The sequence below is a fragment of the Pleurodeles waltl genome, chromosome 4_1, assembly GCF_031143425.1.
Source record: "Pleurodeles waltl isolate 20211129_DDA chromosome 4_1, aPleWal1.hap1.20221129, whole genome shotgun sequence".
NCBI classification, from domain to species: Eukaryota; Metazoa; Chordata; class Amphibia; order Caudata; family Salamandridae; genus Pleurodeles; species Pleurodeles waltl.
In genome coordinates, this window is record NC_090442.1 from 273825094 (window position 1) to 273843881 (window position 18788).

Sequence of the window (18788 nt, forward strand, 5' to 3'; positions counted from 1 at the left end):
CATAAAGTACCTTAACACTCCTTGCTACCATTTACAAGGATTCAGTTCATAGAGGTGATTGTGGATTACATCCTGTTTTAAGCCTTCCCTCCTCAATAGGCCTTGGAAGCTAGACAGTGTATTAGTTTTTCTCCAATGAGACTGGCACAGAATGAAACCTACTGGGTCTTCTGGGACTACAGACATAGGCCGGACTTTACAACCTTCCGACCGCCAAGGTTGTACCGCCAGACGGACGCATTTGGACATCCCGCTGGGCCGGGGGCCGGAAACAGAGTTTCCGCCCGCCGGGCCAGCGGAGATGTCGACCGTAACATTGCAGCCGGCTCCTAATGGAGCCGGCGGCAATGTGGCGGTTCGGCGGGTGCAGCAGCACCCGTCGTGCTTTTCACTATCTGCCGAAATTCACAGCCGGGCTGTGCTTGGGGGCCTCTGCACTGCCCATGCTAAGTGCATGGGCAGTGCAGGGGCCCCGCAACTTCCCTTCCCGCCAGCCTTTCCATGGCGGTCTCTACCACCATGGACAGGATGGTGGGAAGGGGAGTCAAAATCCCCAGGGCAGCGCTGCAAGCAGTGCTGCCCTGGCAGATTCAAACCGCCAGGACAACCATGGCAGAAAACCGCCAGTCCCTGCAGTGTGACCGCGGCGGTGTGACCAATATGGTGAATTGTACCGCCAGGGTTGTAATGAGGGCCATAGTGCATAGGGATGATTTACCACATCATAACTCTGTTTGTATTGACCACCTCTCCCTCTAATGAACTCTCGGACCAACTGCTGAAACATCTTTCCAGTTACATCATTGCAATGATGGTTACATTCCTAATGTCTTTGTGGGATGGCCCTGCTTTTTGACCTATCCACAGCTTGCAGTGACTCTTTGGAATACTTGTGTTGGTTCATTGAAGGGAACTTTCCATTGTTCCTTTGTATACTAGTCAGATTTGTACCTTCACATAAAGATGTTGAAGCTTAAGAGAATTTTTCTGACATTGGTGATAATCAACACATACAATACAGTAGTCCTCAACTATATGAGGAGAAGAGGGAACTTACTCCCCTCACCTCTGCTGGCTACCTTTATCCATTTGTGAACTGCATTACAGCAAAGTTTTTTTCCAGCTAGTCTCTCGCATTGCTGATATTCACAACTTGAGAGTGGACAGGCCGTGGTACCTTCAGGAAGTCTTTGACAACATCTTCAAGTTCGTGGCACTTCTAACCATAGATAGCTTTGCTACCGTGTATGACCACTTCATACGTAGATAGATAAAGCACTCACCTCCCAATGAAAGGCCTGGTGTTATATTGGAAGGAGATGTTCTTTTCTGCCTTTCCTCCAACTTTTTTGAGTTCAAGGGTTTTCCAGAAAAGTAAGTAGAGCCCCAGTTTGCTCAGTCATTCTGGTTACTTCAGCTTCAGTGTGGTTTCAAGACCTGCTCCATCTGCTTGAGAAATACCATATTGCTTATTATCCTCCATGGAGAAAATGTCAATTGGGACAAAAGGACTTCACAAACTGCTATTGTGAGAGGGAAGTAGCCTTCCAACCGTGCAGAGGTTTGACTGGCCTGAAGTGCCAAAGCCACTTCACCCATAGTGCTGTGTTGATCCGCCAGCTGTTGGAAAAGGGGGGAGAGCAGTCTGCACATCCCAAGGATTGTGGGCAGCTGTTTCTCCATGAAAGCAGTTCAGGAGAGAAATGTGGTAATAAGTCATTGCCATTGTCATTGGGAAGTTCTACCCAAGATGGAACGTTCCGTCATTTTTATGTTTGTGCCAGATGTGAAATGTGCCGCTGTGATGTTGGTGCCCGAGGTAGAGGGTGTCAGCACCCAGAAGCTGTGTCTATGCAGATTGTGCTCCTACCATCCTTGTCTGTGTTCCAGGGTGCCATGCCACTGCAATCAAGAACCCGCTCCTCTCATGTCACTATGACCTTTGACCTTGGTCCCCCACGTATTTCGACTCACCAGTGACTCAAAGCAGGTTTCTCATTGTCAGAGCAGCTGCTCACCCATGAGAACGTTTGACCTTGGCTTTCTTAGTCGTCCTGCTTACCCCGCTTGTAGGTCGAGCCTCCAGTCAATGCCTCTCCTTTCAGAAGCAAGTGTTCCAGATTCTGAGTCACCACATGATGCCAGAAAATGGACTCTGAGACCTGCATTATGGTGAGACTCTACAATAGCAGAGGCGTGCTGAAGAACTAAGCACTAGAATTTTACTTTTTGAAATCTGCAGCTAAGCATTGATGTGTGTCCACTGGACACTCAACTATAGCAGGGAGATTGACTTTGACCTACCAACGGGGGGTACACCAGACAGAGGAGGTGAGTTGGAGCAAATAAAAGGCGCAGTAGTCCAAGCACCAATATAAAAATTAGAACTGTTTTATATGCTATAAAGGTTTTTGTTTTAAGTGTGTAAATTAAAATACTTCTCTTTCACCAAATTAAAGCACTGGCTTGTACATTCACTTATTGTGTTCCTAGGTGATTGTTGAATGCTGAGTTTGTGCACATGCACACTACCTCTCTGATCAGTGTGTGACTGCCAACTATTGTTACTACTGAGTCAAATGCTGAATTGGTTCTACTTGGCCCATTTTGCAGAGGCATAGTTAGGACTGCCTCCGGGACATCAAAGGCAAACAACTCCGGTCCCCTAGGTTAAGGCCCAGAAGCCCAGTGGGTCTGACAGGCAGTAACAGATGGTTGTCACAATATATGGGTTTGGCCTACTGCCTTTGTTGTAATTTTTTGTAAGAACCGGATTGCTCCTAGGGCACCTGCCATCATTTTTGTGTAATGAACCAATCAGGCCTATAACCAAATTAGGCTTATCATAATGAGCATACACTTTCCTACAAGGCAACCATAAAATAAATTAGAAATACATACAAACTCTAGATTTGGGAAAACAAAATACAAGCCCTCAATCGAGGGACAAAAGAAGGAATCTCAGTGCAAATCTCTTACCCCAGGCCCTTTGCCTATTCTAGTAATCTGTGGTAATACGTACCTACAGCTTTAACACATTGTAATAAAAATCCACCCCTAAGGCTATTAGCTCTAGCACATAATTGTAACAATAAACCAATCAGGTCAACTGTTTTTGTTATTCATATAAACTGATCACACTATTCCCAATAAACCAATCAAGCTTATAGCACACAGTCATACAATGACAAATATAGGCACAATTACAGTTGGCAAAACAATATATCACCCCTTTCAAAGGGCCTAACAATGATTATTACGCTGTAAGTGTTTCTTAGAGGTGGTAACTAACACAAAAGCTCTTGCCTAGTACAGTAAGCTGTTAGATTCAATACATTAAAAATACAGCCTGCAGCCTTCAAACCTTAAATGACTATTTGTTTTAATAAATGCATTTCACAATACATTGGTAATGCCTACTACCTTTGTCTTAACTTATCATAACAAACATACCAGACCTATGGCATCTAACATAATGTTTGCCAATGAACCAACCATCCAATAGCATTTATCATTGGCTTGTCACCACAATCAGCTCAAGCCTACTGAACTCTCCATAAGCTTTCCCATAGGCATCCATCACTGACAGAAATATAATTATACACAACATTACAGTTGGCTAAACAGTATTCAACCTCTCCTAGGAGGTAGGTCAAACAAGGATTTTCAAAGTGCAAATCGTATACCTGCAAGGTTTGTCTGGGGGAAGCCAACACCCAAGCTCTTAGCTATTATGTTAATCCACGAGAATCCACTTAATGTAATACCTGTCTACAGGATTTAACACTGTGGCTCTCATTTTAACCCTGCTGGTCTTTTGACTGCCAGGGTTAATGTGGCAGGATTACCGCTAACAGGCTGGCGGTGTATACCACCACATTATGAGTGTAGAGGGTTGGCCGTAGCCAACCCACCACATCCACTCATAACGCCATGGCGGTATGAACTGCCGGGCCGGAGATTTGCATCTCTGATCCGGCGGTCCACACATGACCCCCAGCATTATAATGAGGCAGCCTACTGCCATGGTTTTCGCGGTGGTACCACTGTCACGAAAACCCTGGTGGTAGGGCCACCGGTAACAGAGAATTCCTTCCCTGTCACTGGTAGAAGGTTCTCCCCCACAGCAATCACCTAACCCCCCCCGGAATCACAGTACCCCCCAAGTGCCCCCTCCCACCCTTCCCAGCAATCATGCACACACACACCCACACACACGACGCATGCACCTATGCACCACCACTTCCATACTCGCATTCACTCACACTCATCCATACATGCATTCACTCACACATGATCACACGCATACAAACTGACATGCAGACACACACTCACTGTAACATTCATACACTCATTCACTCACATGCATACAACCACGCATACACCACAACACTCAGACGCATACACACATGCACACACACACACTCATTAATACACACACGCAGACAACACACACTCACACACAACATCCCCCACCTCCCTCCGCTGACAGACGCCCAACTTACCTTATCCGGCGAGGAGGCAATCCAGCAGGGAACGGGAAGGAGCACTGCTACCACCAGCAGGACACCGCCAGGCCATATGAATGGACATAATACGGCTGGCAGCGTCCTTCTGGCGGGGCGGTACAGGTGGTAGCACCACCAAGGCTCTTTGCCCGCCAGCATGGTTACTGCCAGATTTCTGCCCTAATTGTGGCGGAGATACAGCAGTGTCCATAGTATGGCAGGTGGAAGACAGCCAGCACTGGCAGTCTTCTGGTACCCGTGGCATCAGCAGTCTTGGGAAAAGATCGCCGATGCCATAATGAGGGCCTGTGTAATTACATCCAACCTATATTTGTACAGGCTAATTATCATAATAAAAGATTAGACCTATTGACAATGGCATAACTTTTTTTCAGTGAACCATTCAGGCCCATAACCTTTATCAGTGAGTTCATACTGTTACCAACACAGCCTACTGTAGTCTGCATAACTTTACCACAAGACAGCTATCAATGTTCTGTTGTAAAGTTACAAATGTACAAAATTACAGTTGGCAAATCAATCTACAGTGCTTCATAAAATGTGATAATAAGGACTCTCAAATACAAATCTACCAACCAGCACAAGAATACTTGCCTACTATTGTAATGTGTGAGATTCACTGTGATAAAATGTTTACTGCAGGAACCCCATTTGGGGGGGGGGGCTCACAAGGCACGCAGGGGTTACTGGGCCCAACCTAGGTGGTTGAGGCCATTTATTTCTAATGTCTTATCCTATTATGGATCCAGCTCAACTGGGTTAAGCACCCTCTTCTGCTCCTGACTTATTTATTAGCGTGACAAGAGCAGTCAAGGCTTCCTCACAGGGTAAGTGTGGATACAGTTTAGTGAACATGACTCATAACTCGGCATGCAAACAGCGTGTACAGTAAATAAATATCCACCCATATACTTGTTTTTGTATAAGAAGAAATATTTTAATTCTAATTCCACAAATGCAAAAGAGAGGTAAATGACATTCAAAAAGCAATAACACAGTTCCCCCCGTAAAGTAGGCACTCTAGTAGTTGTCAAGCCATCCCTGTCTACCCGATGCCCATGTAACAAGTGTTATTCCCCATTCACATACGGTGACATCCAAGTAGCGTTTGCCCTGTCATGGGGTATCCCCCTCTCAGACTCAGTCAATAAGGTGTAGTCAATTAAGAGAAAAGTAGGGTTGCATAAACCAAAGACGTTATATCCCCATTGGAGTTGCTTCAGCCACACGTGGTAAGTCGTTTCTCACTCTACTCAGGGAGGCGTGCAGTCTGTATGCACCAGCAGGGCCCTGAAAGCGTCTCCTCTGTCCTCATTCTTCCTAGGTCAAGAAACTCCCTATGTCTTGGTCGTAGCAGCACATTCGGGTCACGGGCAATGACACGAATCACCAACCTTAGCGCTCTGAGCGGCCCCTCCTCGCATTCTGGGTCACTTCAATGAATCTTGAGTCACACTGGCCTCAAGGTGCCCCTCCTGGCTTACAAGTTTGTAGAAACTTTCCCGCACAAGGGCTGCAGCCCAATCGTTGTGGCACAGTCGCTTGGCACACGGTGCCCCTTCCTAGCATATGGGGTCACCAACTTCCACAACACTGCACATGGGGGACGACCCGATTAATGTGCCACTTGTCCTTTGTGCACGGTGGCCCCTTTTGGCATACGGGGTTGTCAAACTAACAGCGCTGCACACAGACAACAGCCTGATTGGTGCAGTTTTTCTCCTTGGTGCTCAGCGGACCCTCTTGCATATGAGGTTGCCAAACCTGCAACACTGCACATGGGCAAAGGCCCATTGGTGTAGCACTATTCCTTACTCCTCCCTCAGGGACCCCATGTGTCTTGGCGTCCCCTCTGGATCTCGCTCCCTCCAACACGATCCTCTACCTCATGGGCACACTGGCCTTGGTGAGCAGGCAGGTACTGGTTCTCCAGACTCCAGGGCAGGTGGTCTTGGTTTCCCTAGGCGAGGTCCAGCAGGAAGACTAATAGGCTGTGCCTCTAGTCTTGGTCACAGTCAAAAGTCTTGCAGAGCTTTCCTTTATCCAGCAGCATGGCTGGCTGCTCAACAGATGACAAGTTGGGGGTCTCAAACTCCCCTACTTATAATTCTTTCCCAGACACCAAATGTGATTTGGGATTTGTACCTTTGAAGTTTTATGTTGGGCTTCTGCTTCTTTGAAATGGACATTACTCCCCTTTATCTTTGTAGTGAATCCAATTTAGTTTTCATTGGGTCTCAGGAGCTTAGCTTAGCCTTTTGACTTGCAGGCCTGCGCCCCCGTCACCTAGTGACGTTTAACCTACTTAGCCTCCTCTGTCTTAGTCCATTTATTTTATTATTTCTTTTAAGATTGCTGCTATTGTTTATAGTTGGAGAATTGTTTTGATTTGCATTATCAGTGCCACTCTGTGAAGGTGCCGCTATCAACGTCATAATCAAGTGATATATGCAGGTATTCACATCATGTCCCTTTCTCACTTACGTGTGAATGGAACATAATGTACACTTGTTGGAAATTGTTTACATAATTGCCGCCACAAACATGCCTCCTTATCTATTGTTTGGGAACATACCTGCGTCAGGGGTCCTACATGATCTGTATAAATACATCTCACACAGGCATGGTAATCAGAGGGATTCCTACTAGATGCCATCTACCCCATCTGTGCTGCACGTCACCTTGCTGCAGAACCTAGCCTTCGTGTTACCACAGAGTCTGACCTACAGACCTAATTCCAAGTTAACAAGGTTTGGGGGACGCTTCTCATGGACATGGTACTGGCAGATTAGGTTTATCATACCTAGCTCTAATTAGGATAGAAATTAGGTTCTCCATGCTACTGTTTTTACTTCTCATGTTTATTGCAAGATGGTGGGGTTCTTTGTATTCACTACTCATCTTCACAATTATGCTTCTTTTATTGTTTGGTATCCTAATCATTGCAGCTCATGCATTTTACTGTAGATTGAAGTCTTTTCAATAAATATATTGAAAACTTTCCTGCGTCTCCTTCATTACCTGTGTGTGCCTGAGACGTGTTGCTAACAAGAGAAAAAGGTAATTTCCGTTCCACCACAGCTCCCCTGAGATGTCAAACTCTAGAGTCCATGCATAAGGCTGCTAGAAATCACCTTTCACTGTTTGGGTTTTTGGTGAAGTACTGCTTGTGAGCTGGGAGGGTTGGGCCAACAGTTGAGACTTGTTGTAGGATTGGCTTAGTCGCCTACAAACAAAAGTGCTGTCATCCATAAACCAGCAGTCTTGCCTAGGAGTCAAAGTCCAACTACAACACCTTTTCCTGAAAAAAAGTCTGTCGCAGCAGGTAGAACTCCGAAGCTGAATAACCCACAACAAGATTCATGGAAGTGACCAGAGTTCACACCTGATTGTTAGCCACAGAGATATGTGCATCAAAGGTTATGCCTCGGCCCTCAGCCCTACCCTTTATGATTCTCTTGTCAGCCCCATCTCCCTCTTTCTGAGATGTGTCCAGACCTCTTCCTTGTGATCTATCACTGAATCAGAGAGCACTTTGAAATGCACAGGGAGAGGATAGCTCCCGCTCGTCCAGTGCTTGTTCCACCCAGCTTACAGTAATGCAGCAATATGCAATTCTGTCTGGGGGGGATTCCTCTACTCATGTTTTCGCAAGGTACTTCTGCACTCAGTGTACATTCACAGCACACTCTACTGTATAGTACGGTTGTGCCCATGTACCATGCTACCATCAGCCTTCCCACATGCAGCACACACATTCTCTGTGCACAATGTTCAGTACTACAGTCTTTCTGTACTACTTCAGAGTTTGTTACTTTAAACACACATTGCCAGCGCACACACATTTACCATGTGCACATTGTTCCACACTTCACCCTCTGTGTAGTGTATGTCTTGTGCACTCACATCCATTCAGCACACGTTTTCATCATGCACACACTTCTACATCAACCTGATGTAGGCCAAAGATAACTCAAACACATAGCAGCTGAACTTAAAAAGGTGAGTGAGCCTGTAGGTCTCACTCTAGTGACACAGGGTGAAAAGGACCTGTTCACTACTACTGATCTCTACACAGTATGCCACCGCTACCACACTTGTGCTGTTTCACTCCTGGTGAAGGCAGTAGCCTCCCACCACTATGAGGGTAGCGCTTTGGGCACCTCTCCCAGTGCAATAAGACCACAATTCATGAGACAGGCCTATGTCATGGTGCATACGCATCATTTTTGTTCACCTCTAACAAAAAAGTCAGCATTAGAGATCCAGACAACAATACAATTGGTCACTCAGGGAAGGGGTACACGTCTTCACCATGCAGATGACTTTTCCATCCCAGTCCCTCTGTACAAACTGGAAAAAACATTGCAATGGCAATCCACACTTAAGGAACTATGGCCCTCATTCTGACCCTGGCGGTCTTTGACCGCCAGGGCGGAGGACCGCGGGAGCACCGCCGACAAGCCGGCGGTGCTCCAATGGGGATTCCGACCGCGGCGGTAAAGCCGCGGTCGGACCGGCACCACTGGCGGGGTCCCGCCAGTGTACCGCGGCCCCATTGAATCCTCCGCGGCGGCGCAGCTTGCTGCACCGCCGCGGGGATTCTGACCCCCCCTACCGCCATCCAGATCCCGGCGGTCGGACCGCCGAGATCCGGATGGCGGTAGGGGGGGTCGCGGGGCCCCTGGGGGCCCCTGCAGTGCCCATGCCACTGGCATGGGCATTGCAGGGGCCCCCGTAAGAGGGCCCCTACATGTATTTCACTGTCTGCTGTGCAGACAGTGAAATACGCGACGGGTGCAACTGCACCCGTCGCACAGCTTCCACTCCGCCGGCTCGATTCCGAGCCGGCTTCATCGTGGAAGCCTCTTTCCCGCTGGGCTGGCTGGCGGTCTGAAGGAGACCGCCCGCCAGCCCAGCGGGAAAGTCAGAATTACCGCCGCGGTCTTTCGACCGCGGAACGGTAACCTGACGGCGGGACTTTGGCGGGCGGCCTCCGCCGCCCGCCAAGGTCAGAATGAGGGCCTATTTGTCCTAACAAATGCTTTTCACAATAAATAAGTTAGGCCTACTGCCTTTGTTTCAACTTTGCATAATAAACATATCTGTACCCTTGATCAATGGCTTGTCATCATAACCAGTACAATCTCCTGTGTTGGGTGTAAGGTTTCCTACATGACAAAAAGTGCAATCCAAGCACTCTTTTTCAACAGAAGCACACACTTCTGTCAAATCAAAATATATATTTAAGGAATCAACATTTGGGTGCTGCCAATGCCCATCTCTCAAAGCTTGAGATCACTAAATATAAAATATATTTTGCTGTTTGCGGCAAAACAAGAGACCATACATCATGACAAATCCCATTGCTTTTGGAATCTGGATATTATGTGGGAATGGCTTGAGATGGAAAGACTCACGAACAGACAGAAAAAAGAACCTGGACACTGAAAGTCCCTAGAATCTAGCTGAAGATAAACATTATAGCAAAAGCCTCATGGGGTTGAGACTGCAGCTGGCTCCTCCGCAAGAGCAAAGAAACGTTGTGCAAAATGATAGCATCCTGGTGGTGGATGGTGAACAGGTGAGTACAGCTGGTATGCGTAGGAAGTTGTCTCTGTATATACTGTCTCAAAGTGAGAGATAGTGTGCACAGAGTCCAAGGGTTCCCCTTAGAGGTTGATAGTGGCAATAATAGATAATACTAATGCTCTATTTGTGGTAGTGTGGTCGAGCAGTAGGCTTATCAGAGGGTAGTGTTAAGCATTTGTTGTACACACACAGGCAATATATATATTGGAACACACCCTCAAAGACTTAATTCCAGGCCAATAGGTTTTTTATATAGAAAAATATTATTTTCTTCATTTATTTTAGAACCACAAGATTCCGAATTCAAGTAAGTACATAAATTGTGAGGTACTTGCCATAAGTAAATATAGAATTTTGAAGTAAAACAGCAATGTACACAGAAATGGCAATAAGCTATTTTAAAAGTGGACAGTGCAAACTTCAACAGTTCCTGGGGGAGGTAAGTACAAGTTAGTTTAGCAGGTAAGTAAAGCACTTACAAGTTCAGTCTCCGGGGCATAGGCAGCCCACCGTTCAAGTCAACCCCAAACACCCAGCACCAGCAACACAGGGCTGGTCAGGTGCAGAGGTCAAAGAGGGGCTGAAATAATATAGGTGCCTATGGAGACTAGGGGTGCTCCGGTTCCAGTCTGCTAGCAGGGAAGTACCTGTATCCCTAATCCTATTGGGGGAAATCCTCCAAAGCAAGATGGGAGATTTTCTAGGAAGGGGTCACCTCAGCTCAGGACACCTTAGGGACTGTCCTGGCTGGAGGGTGACTCCTCCTTGCTTTTCTCATTATCTCCTCTGGACTTGACGCCAAATGTGGGGGCTGTGTCCGGGAGGCGGGCAACTCCACTAGCTGGAGAGCTATGGGGTGTTATAACACCAGGCTTGAGTCTTTGAGGCTCACCGCCAGCTGTTACAGTTCCTGCAGGGGGAGGTGTGAAGCACCTCCACACAGGACAGGCTTTGTTCCTGGTCACAGATTGCACAAAGGCACTCACCCCATGTGGCCAGAAACTAGTCTGGAAGTGGCAGGCTGGCAGAGACTGGTCAGCCTAGCACTAGCAGTTGGGCTGGCATGCAGGGGGCATCACTAAGATGCCCTCTGTGTGCATTTCTCAATAAATCCCACACTGGCATCAGTGTGGATTTATTGTGCTGAAAAGTCTGATACCAAACTTTCCAGTATTCAGTGTAGCCATTATGGAACTGTGGAGTTTGTGTTTGACAAACTCCTAGACCGTATACTCTTTATGGCTACCCTGCACTTACAATGTCTAAGAATTGGCTTAGACACTGTAGGGGCATAGTGCTCATGCAGCTATGCCCTCACCTGTATTATAGTACACCCTGCCTTCGGGCTGTAAGGCCTGCTAGAGAGGTGACTTACCCATGCCACAGGCAGTGGTTTGTGGGCATTGCAACCTGAGGGGAGTGCCATGTCAACTTAGTCTTTTTCTCCCCACCAACACACACAAGCTGTGAGGCAGTGTGCATGTGCTGAGTGAGAGGTCCCTAGGGTGGCATAATACATGCTGCAGCCCTTAGGGAACTTCCCTGGCCACAGGGCCTTTGGGACCAGGGGTACCATTTAGAAGGGACTTATCCGTGTGCCAGGGCTGTGCCAATTGTGGAGACAAATGTACAGTTTTAGGGAAAGAACACTGGTGCTGGGGCCTGGTTAGCAGGGTCCTAGCACACTTTCAATCATAACCAGCTTCAACAAAAGCCAAAAAGTTAGGGGGTAACCATGCCAACAGTGGCATTTTCCTACAGTATGACTGCAGATTTCACTCTGGGAGAAGGACATGTGCAACACTCCGCTTGGACCGCAAAAACTCTGATACGGATGCACTTACTGATGAGATCTGAAGGATGATGAGACTCCTAGTAAAAGACTCCTGATGTAAACACTGTTACTATAATTGCAGAGCTGTAATGGTGGGGGAGAGAGTTGCATATTTACAGTGTGAAAGATCCTTGTTTCTGCACAGTAAATGAAAAGGAGTGAGTTGGTGTAATGGGTGCACATAGGACAGAGAGCATTTGGGAGACAAGACAAAGTAACTAGTCCTAGATACGCTAAATACTCAGAACACTGAGTGGAAGTTTGGCCTGGACCCTAAGGTGGGGTTTCTAGTTGGCAGTGGTTTGCACCCTGTCTAAGTAGAGACTCTCAATCTAGTCAAGGTAAGGGAGTCACAAGGCTCAGATAACCCCTGCTTATCCCCTTGGTAGCTTGGCCCAGGTAGTCTGGCTTATCTGAGGCAATGTGTAAAGTATTTGTACACACACAGTAACACAGTGAAAACACCACAAAAGTACTCCACACCATTGTTGGCTCCTGGTGGGACTCCAAGTCCCAGGAACACTTTTTGGACGTCGGGGGGGCGGGGCTGGCCTAAAACACGGCAGGCGCTTCAAAGCGCACTGCGTCGCCCCCTGCACCTGCTGCTCATTGTTGGCTCCTGGTGGGACTCCAAGTCCCAGGTGCACTTTTTGGACGTCGGAGGGGCTGGCCTAAAACACCACGGGCACTTCAAAGCGCACTGCGTCGGCCGCGCCTGGGCAAACACCGGACCAAGGGCGGGCCTGTCAACGCCTGTCGGAGCCCGAAGGAGGCTGGGCTGGGCCACCCCCCTAAGAAACAAGGATTAAAAACCTGGAGGTAAAGGGGCTGCTGTCAGAACATTTGGATGTTCCTTTATCTTCTATATAACATATGATTTCACTTTGGACAAGTTTGTAATAATGGCCGCTGATTGAGACTGTGCTCACAAATTCTGTGACTAAGATACCTAACTGGGGTTGGGTTGCTTATTGTGTATCAACACACGAGGAGTCCTGTGGACTGGTAATTTAAGTTAATTTTTTTAGTCCCATTCCTACATAGGAAATAAGTTTGATATTATTCAAAATATGGGTAAAAGAAAGCATTCAACCCTTAATCACCTCCCAAATATAAAAGACAGTGCATCTATATTAAAATACATTTCAGGAGCGATGGGGGTGATAGACAAGCAAATTGCCAATGTAGAAGAAAAACTGCTGACACCTAATGACTACACCATTCACTTACCAAAGAATCTTGGGATAAATGATGGCTCCAACCACTGTGATCATAGGGGTATAAACGTGGAAGCAAGGTATATAAATGGATGTATTCAGAACACCTCGGACCTAATCTATGTCCCGGATGAGCTCTCACCCGCACCTAAACGCTCAAGGAAACCTTCGATAGGGATCGCAGAAAATCTCTCCAAAACAAATTATCAAAGAAAGACTCAGCAACCACGCTTGGCAGACAGCTGTTAAAGAAAGTATCTCGGAGAAAAAACCCAAATAACCCAGTTGATACAACTCGAAGCCATCAATTGGGGCTTCACTGGGCTTCCTTACAGAATGCCCAAGAGTGGTGGAGAGTAACCTTGAGGCAGGCTTAGTAATTATGAAGTCTATACAACCTAACACTCACACCCTATGAAGGAAGATTCTAGTATACCATTGTTGATTTCAAATTTTGTGAGCAATACACAATTTGTAATACAAGGTAGGACAGGTGAATCACACTTGACCCCAAACACCTCGAGTAATTTACAATCATTACCATCAGCACCAACAATTAGACATATATTTCCAAAGATATCGAATAACATTCTACCTACAGATGGGACAAACCGGCCCCAGACAAACTTATGAGGGGAACAACACAGAAGAATGAGATCTTCAAAGCCTTTGTATACACCAAGTGACTTTTTACATCTCCCCCCGGAGGCAACAGCATACGTAGTGGTCCTGGCTAATGTTCCACCCGTAGCTGACGGGTATCATGGACAGCTTTGAGGAATAAGTCCCTCAATTGGACAGGATTGCGCTTGGACTCAAAAATTGTGGGGTCCCTCTTCAATGATATAAAAATGGTCAGAAGAATTAAGTGGATAGGAAGTAGTCAGAAAGTATTGGAGGGAGACTGCGTGGTCCTTTCGCTCAAATCCCCAGATCTAGTGGACAGAATTATCCGCAAACTAGGGTCTAGGCAGGTTACCTATCAAGGAATTTCATTATTACCTCTGTTTTTTTTTTATCAAAGGCCTGTGGGGCATAATTTTAATAATGCACAACTACTGAACAAAATACCCTTAACCAGTCCTGACTCCATTATCTCTTGTAATAGATTCCAACCCCTTGCAACACTAGAATGTCTAGATTGACTTAGCATGGACAAGAAAGAGACACTTTATGAAATAACACTGTAAACAAATATAGAAGGGAGGTAGTAAAGCCAGGGAGATCCCCCTTTGACATTAACCCACACAACTTATAGAGGTATATCTCCCTTGACCATAAATAAAGCACGTTGTCAAATTCAGCAGAAACTGGAAATAGCTCTACTCTATTGGAATGTGGCAGGTCTAACTAATAAGCCCAGTAATGAGCTTTGGACAAACTTTATTGAAGAATTTTCATGTTTATGTCTTCAGGAAACTTGGCTTGTAAATCCTGTTGACATAAATGGATACAAAACATTTCATACACCAGCAGTACAGATTAAACACAGTAGGCCGAAAGGGGGTTTATGTACAAAAATATCCAATAAGCTTCCCCTATCGAATTTAAAGATGCAAATTTCGAGGGTATTTTACCAAATGAAAGAGAGTAACCTGGACCAGAAGACCCAACTAGTGATTATTAATTTTTATAATAACGCACCACCAGGAGAGGTTCCCAACATTCTAACAGAGATGGGAGAAGACTTAGAGAAAATATGTGCAAATTCTAGACGGGAAAGCCTTATTATATGGGGCGGTGATTTTAATGTCCATCTCTGTAAAGAAACCTCGGAGAAGGTGTGTGGCTGAGATACGGAAGACACTGGCCTGAGGCCCCGTTTTTTTACATTATATGCAAGGTGACGCGATGAATCTATTGGCGCAAAAATATAATTTGGCCTTTATAAACTAGCTTTATTTTGAAGTCCCACAGTTCAAACCAACTTTTAACGGAAGGGGCGCCGACACAGTAATTGACTATGTTTTCATGCCTACCCATTTTGCACATTACCTTACCAACTATACTGTATAGTAATAAGTGACCATTTCCCCCAGGGTTTGAAAGTCTCACTAACTCCCCCTATACCGGTATTAGAGGAAAAAATTGTGTTGGCAAACGATATTGAACTAGCCTCGCGTAATGGATATACATTGCGATGGACGAAGATAGATTCAAAGGACCTACTGAAACAGTTAATTTGTGACCATAACCGAGCCTTTGTAGATTGCCTTACCAATGATATAGACCCAGGGAAATGCCTAAGTGCTTTTTTGGTGATAACACAAGGTGTGAACGAAGCCCTTACTATTAAAATGGGAAAGGCAGGACAGAAAACGGACATGGGCTGGTTTGACTATGACTGTACAAAAGCACATAAGAGACTAAAAAAGGCCTTATGTGCCCCAACAAGATGCTTGAATGAGATACGTACGTGGAGGCAGGAATATAAGGCGGCCGTTAAGAAAAGGAAACTTACCCTGAAAGGAAACTTGTGGAAAACTTTACACAAAACTAGCCTTACAAAGGATAATACCCTCTTTTGGAAAACAATAAACACCCCCGTTCTAGGGAACAGACATGCCCCTAGAATGGAAATTGCAATCTCAGAAGAGGACTGGATTGATTATTTCTCTAAGATACATAGTCAGGCTAGTGAGATAGAACCAATAGATTCTCCAACGACCCTAGTTATCCAGGAAAACCCACATATGATAATAACACCTCAGTTCAGTTTAGAGGAGGTAGTGGAAGCCAAAACTCAAGCAAAGCGGGGAAAGTGCTGGGCCCTGATGGTGTCCCGGTAGATCTATATAAGGCAAACACACAAATATGGGGCCCCTTATTGACGCAGGTACTGATGGCTTCCTGTACGCAAGGACCACCATCATCATGGCTAGATTCCATTATTGTCCCTATATATAAAAAAGGTGATTGCCTTAACCCAGCTTGTTACAGACCAATCTCCTTGCTCGATACATCAGCTAAACTAGCAGGGAGAATTATTTTGAACAGATTGCAATCCTATGTGGAGGAAAACAATATTTTATCTGAATTACAGTACGGCTTCCGCACAGGAATAGGTACGGTGGAACAAGGACTGAATTTAAACATCATAACTGGGAAATATACAAAGATCAGGGAGGGTAACTTGTACTTGGCCTTCATAGATTGATCTTCAGCATTTGACTGCGTAACACATGGAAAATTATGGGACATTTTAAGTAGCATAGGGGTAGAGGTGACAATAATTCAGTTCAAACGGCATCTGTACACAGGGTGTAGAGCAAGGATGAGATATGGGATAGGAGGGGAATGTACCAGATCCTTTGGTATACACAGAGGAGTACGTCAAGGCTGTGTACTAGCTCCACTCCTGTTCTCATTATATATAAACAACTTAGAACGTGAACTAATAAGTAAATGTAAAGATCCCCCTCAAATAGGCCACCGCCCTGTACCGGTGTTACTTTACGCAGACGATGCTGTACTCATGGCTCGGACCCCATTAGCCCTCCAAAAACTTTTAACTACTTGTATAACCTTTATGACAGACTTGGACCTTACCGTCAATAGTTCTAAAACTTTTACAATGAATTGTGGTAGTAAACCGAATAAGACCTATAACATTAACACACAAGATGGGAAAATCGACATAACTCAAACATTCTCATACCTGGCCATAATGTTTGATAAACAAGGTTCCTGGGTACACTGTGTCAAAGCCAAAAAAGTGCAGATTGTGAAAACAACGGCGGCCCTGAAGATTTTTTCAAAAAGACTAGGAGGGGATCACATTACAGAATATGGTGAAAGTCTATAGAGCCAAATGTATCCCGGCCGCCATCTATGGATCAGGTATTTGGGGATATACCAACTGTAATCTGATCCAAACGGTGGAAAATGACTTTTTGAGATACTTGTTAATGGTACCAAATGGTACCTCATCATACATCAGCCATGCTGAACTAGGGGTCTCCTTCCTAGTCGATCTAATAAAGATACAGCCACTACTATTATGGCAGAAAGTTTGGACCTCAGAATATACTGGACTAAATAAGGCAGTCTTACGTGATTGCATGGCATCACCATACTCTTTAGGAGTTCCATGGCTGATGTATATCATGACCTTTTTTGAAAACATGGGCCATAAAGAATATTATCCAAACCCAGAACTACTGGAAAGACATACCAGGAAGGAATTGAGGGCTCTGACCTTTAAGTACTTAGAAGATCAGCGATGGGAAGTAGAATCAAAAAAGTATAGTGTTATGTCTAATCAACTAATCCTGTCCACAGAGGGCATGCAGCCGTATCTGGTAAACGTAAATTCTCTGCATCATTTTGTCCTCACAAGATTAAGGCTAGATATGTACCATCGCTTGGTAACTTTCCGAGTATGAATGATTGGAGTGTGTCTCTAGGGGCATGTCCCTGTGATGCAAAGGCAGCTCAAACTACGATACATGTGGTCCTCTTTTGTAAATTTTATGAAAAACAGAGAAAGCGCCTTTTAATGCCTTTTTTAAGATCTATTAACGTCCGACAGTGCCGCACAGCGTATATCAATTTACAGATTTTATCTTCTATTGAAGTATGTGGAATTTTAGCAAACTTTTTATGTTCCGTAATAACCGCAAGAAAGCTTATGGGTGCACTGGTATCAACTTATCTAGGCTACTTAAATATTTGTGATTGGATTAATTAATATGACAATGTATCTTATATTTCGTATTTATTCTTTTATTGTATTTATTGTATTTTTATATATAAGACATGTTTGATGTGTTGCTTTTATGGCTTGTTGGAAAGTCGAATAAAGTTTCTTACTACTACTCCACACCAGTTTAAAGAAATAGCCAATATTTATTTGAATAAAACAAGACCAAAACGACAAAAGTCCAACATACACAAGTAAAGATAACACTTTTTAAAGGCTTAAATGAGTCTTAATCCATTGGAATCAATGGTTGTATCCTTTTAACACACATTACCTGGGATGCATCAAAAACACAAAGATGATGCGGTCCACAAATGAGGTGATGCTTCGGAAAGGCAAACTATGTTGAATCCTTGCTGCGCAGAGGAGACGATGCGTTGATTCTTTCCTCGAGGGGATGGCAATGCATTCTTTTCTTTCCTCGCAGGAATGGTGATGCTTTTGCTCCTTACTGCATTGTGGGGTGAATGAGAAATTGGTGCCCAGGGACGATGCGTGGAAAAATCCAGATGCGCTGTGTTGAGGGATCTGCGCTGAAACAGGTGCTGCGTTGATTCTTCTGTGGCAAGACCGGCACTCCGTTGATTCTTCAACCGTGGGGCAGGTGCTACATCACTTTTTCTGCCGTGGCACACCAATGCATGGATTTTCTCCTTAGGGTTACCAGCTTCCTCTTCCAGGGGCCCAGGGACTGGAGTTGGTACCACTTAGCAAGTCAGACTCTCAGCAGAAGAGCCCAGGCACTGGTAGGTGAAGGCTTTGATGTCCCTGAGACTTCTTAACAGGAGGCAAGCTCTGTTCAAGCCCTTGGAGAACCTTGGAAAGCAGGTTGTAGAAGGTGAAGTCCAGTCCTTTCACTCCCATGACCTAAGCAGAAGGGAGCAGGCCAGCACGGCAGGGCAACAGGCAGAGTG

At 45.4% G+C, this 18788-nt stretch overlaps 1 protein-coding gene across 2 annotated transcripts in view; it reads left to right on the forward strand.

Annotated features, from left to right (window-relative positions):
- SCUBE1 (signal peptide, CUB domain and EGF like domain containing 1) overlaps positions 1-18788 on the forward strand; it is a 2009692-nt gene that overhangs the window by 444049 nt on the left and 1546855 nt on the right. The window lies entirely within an intron of this gene.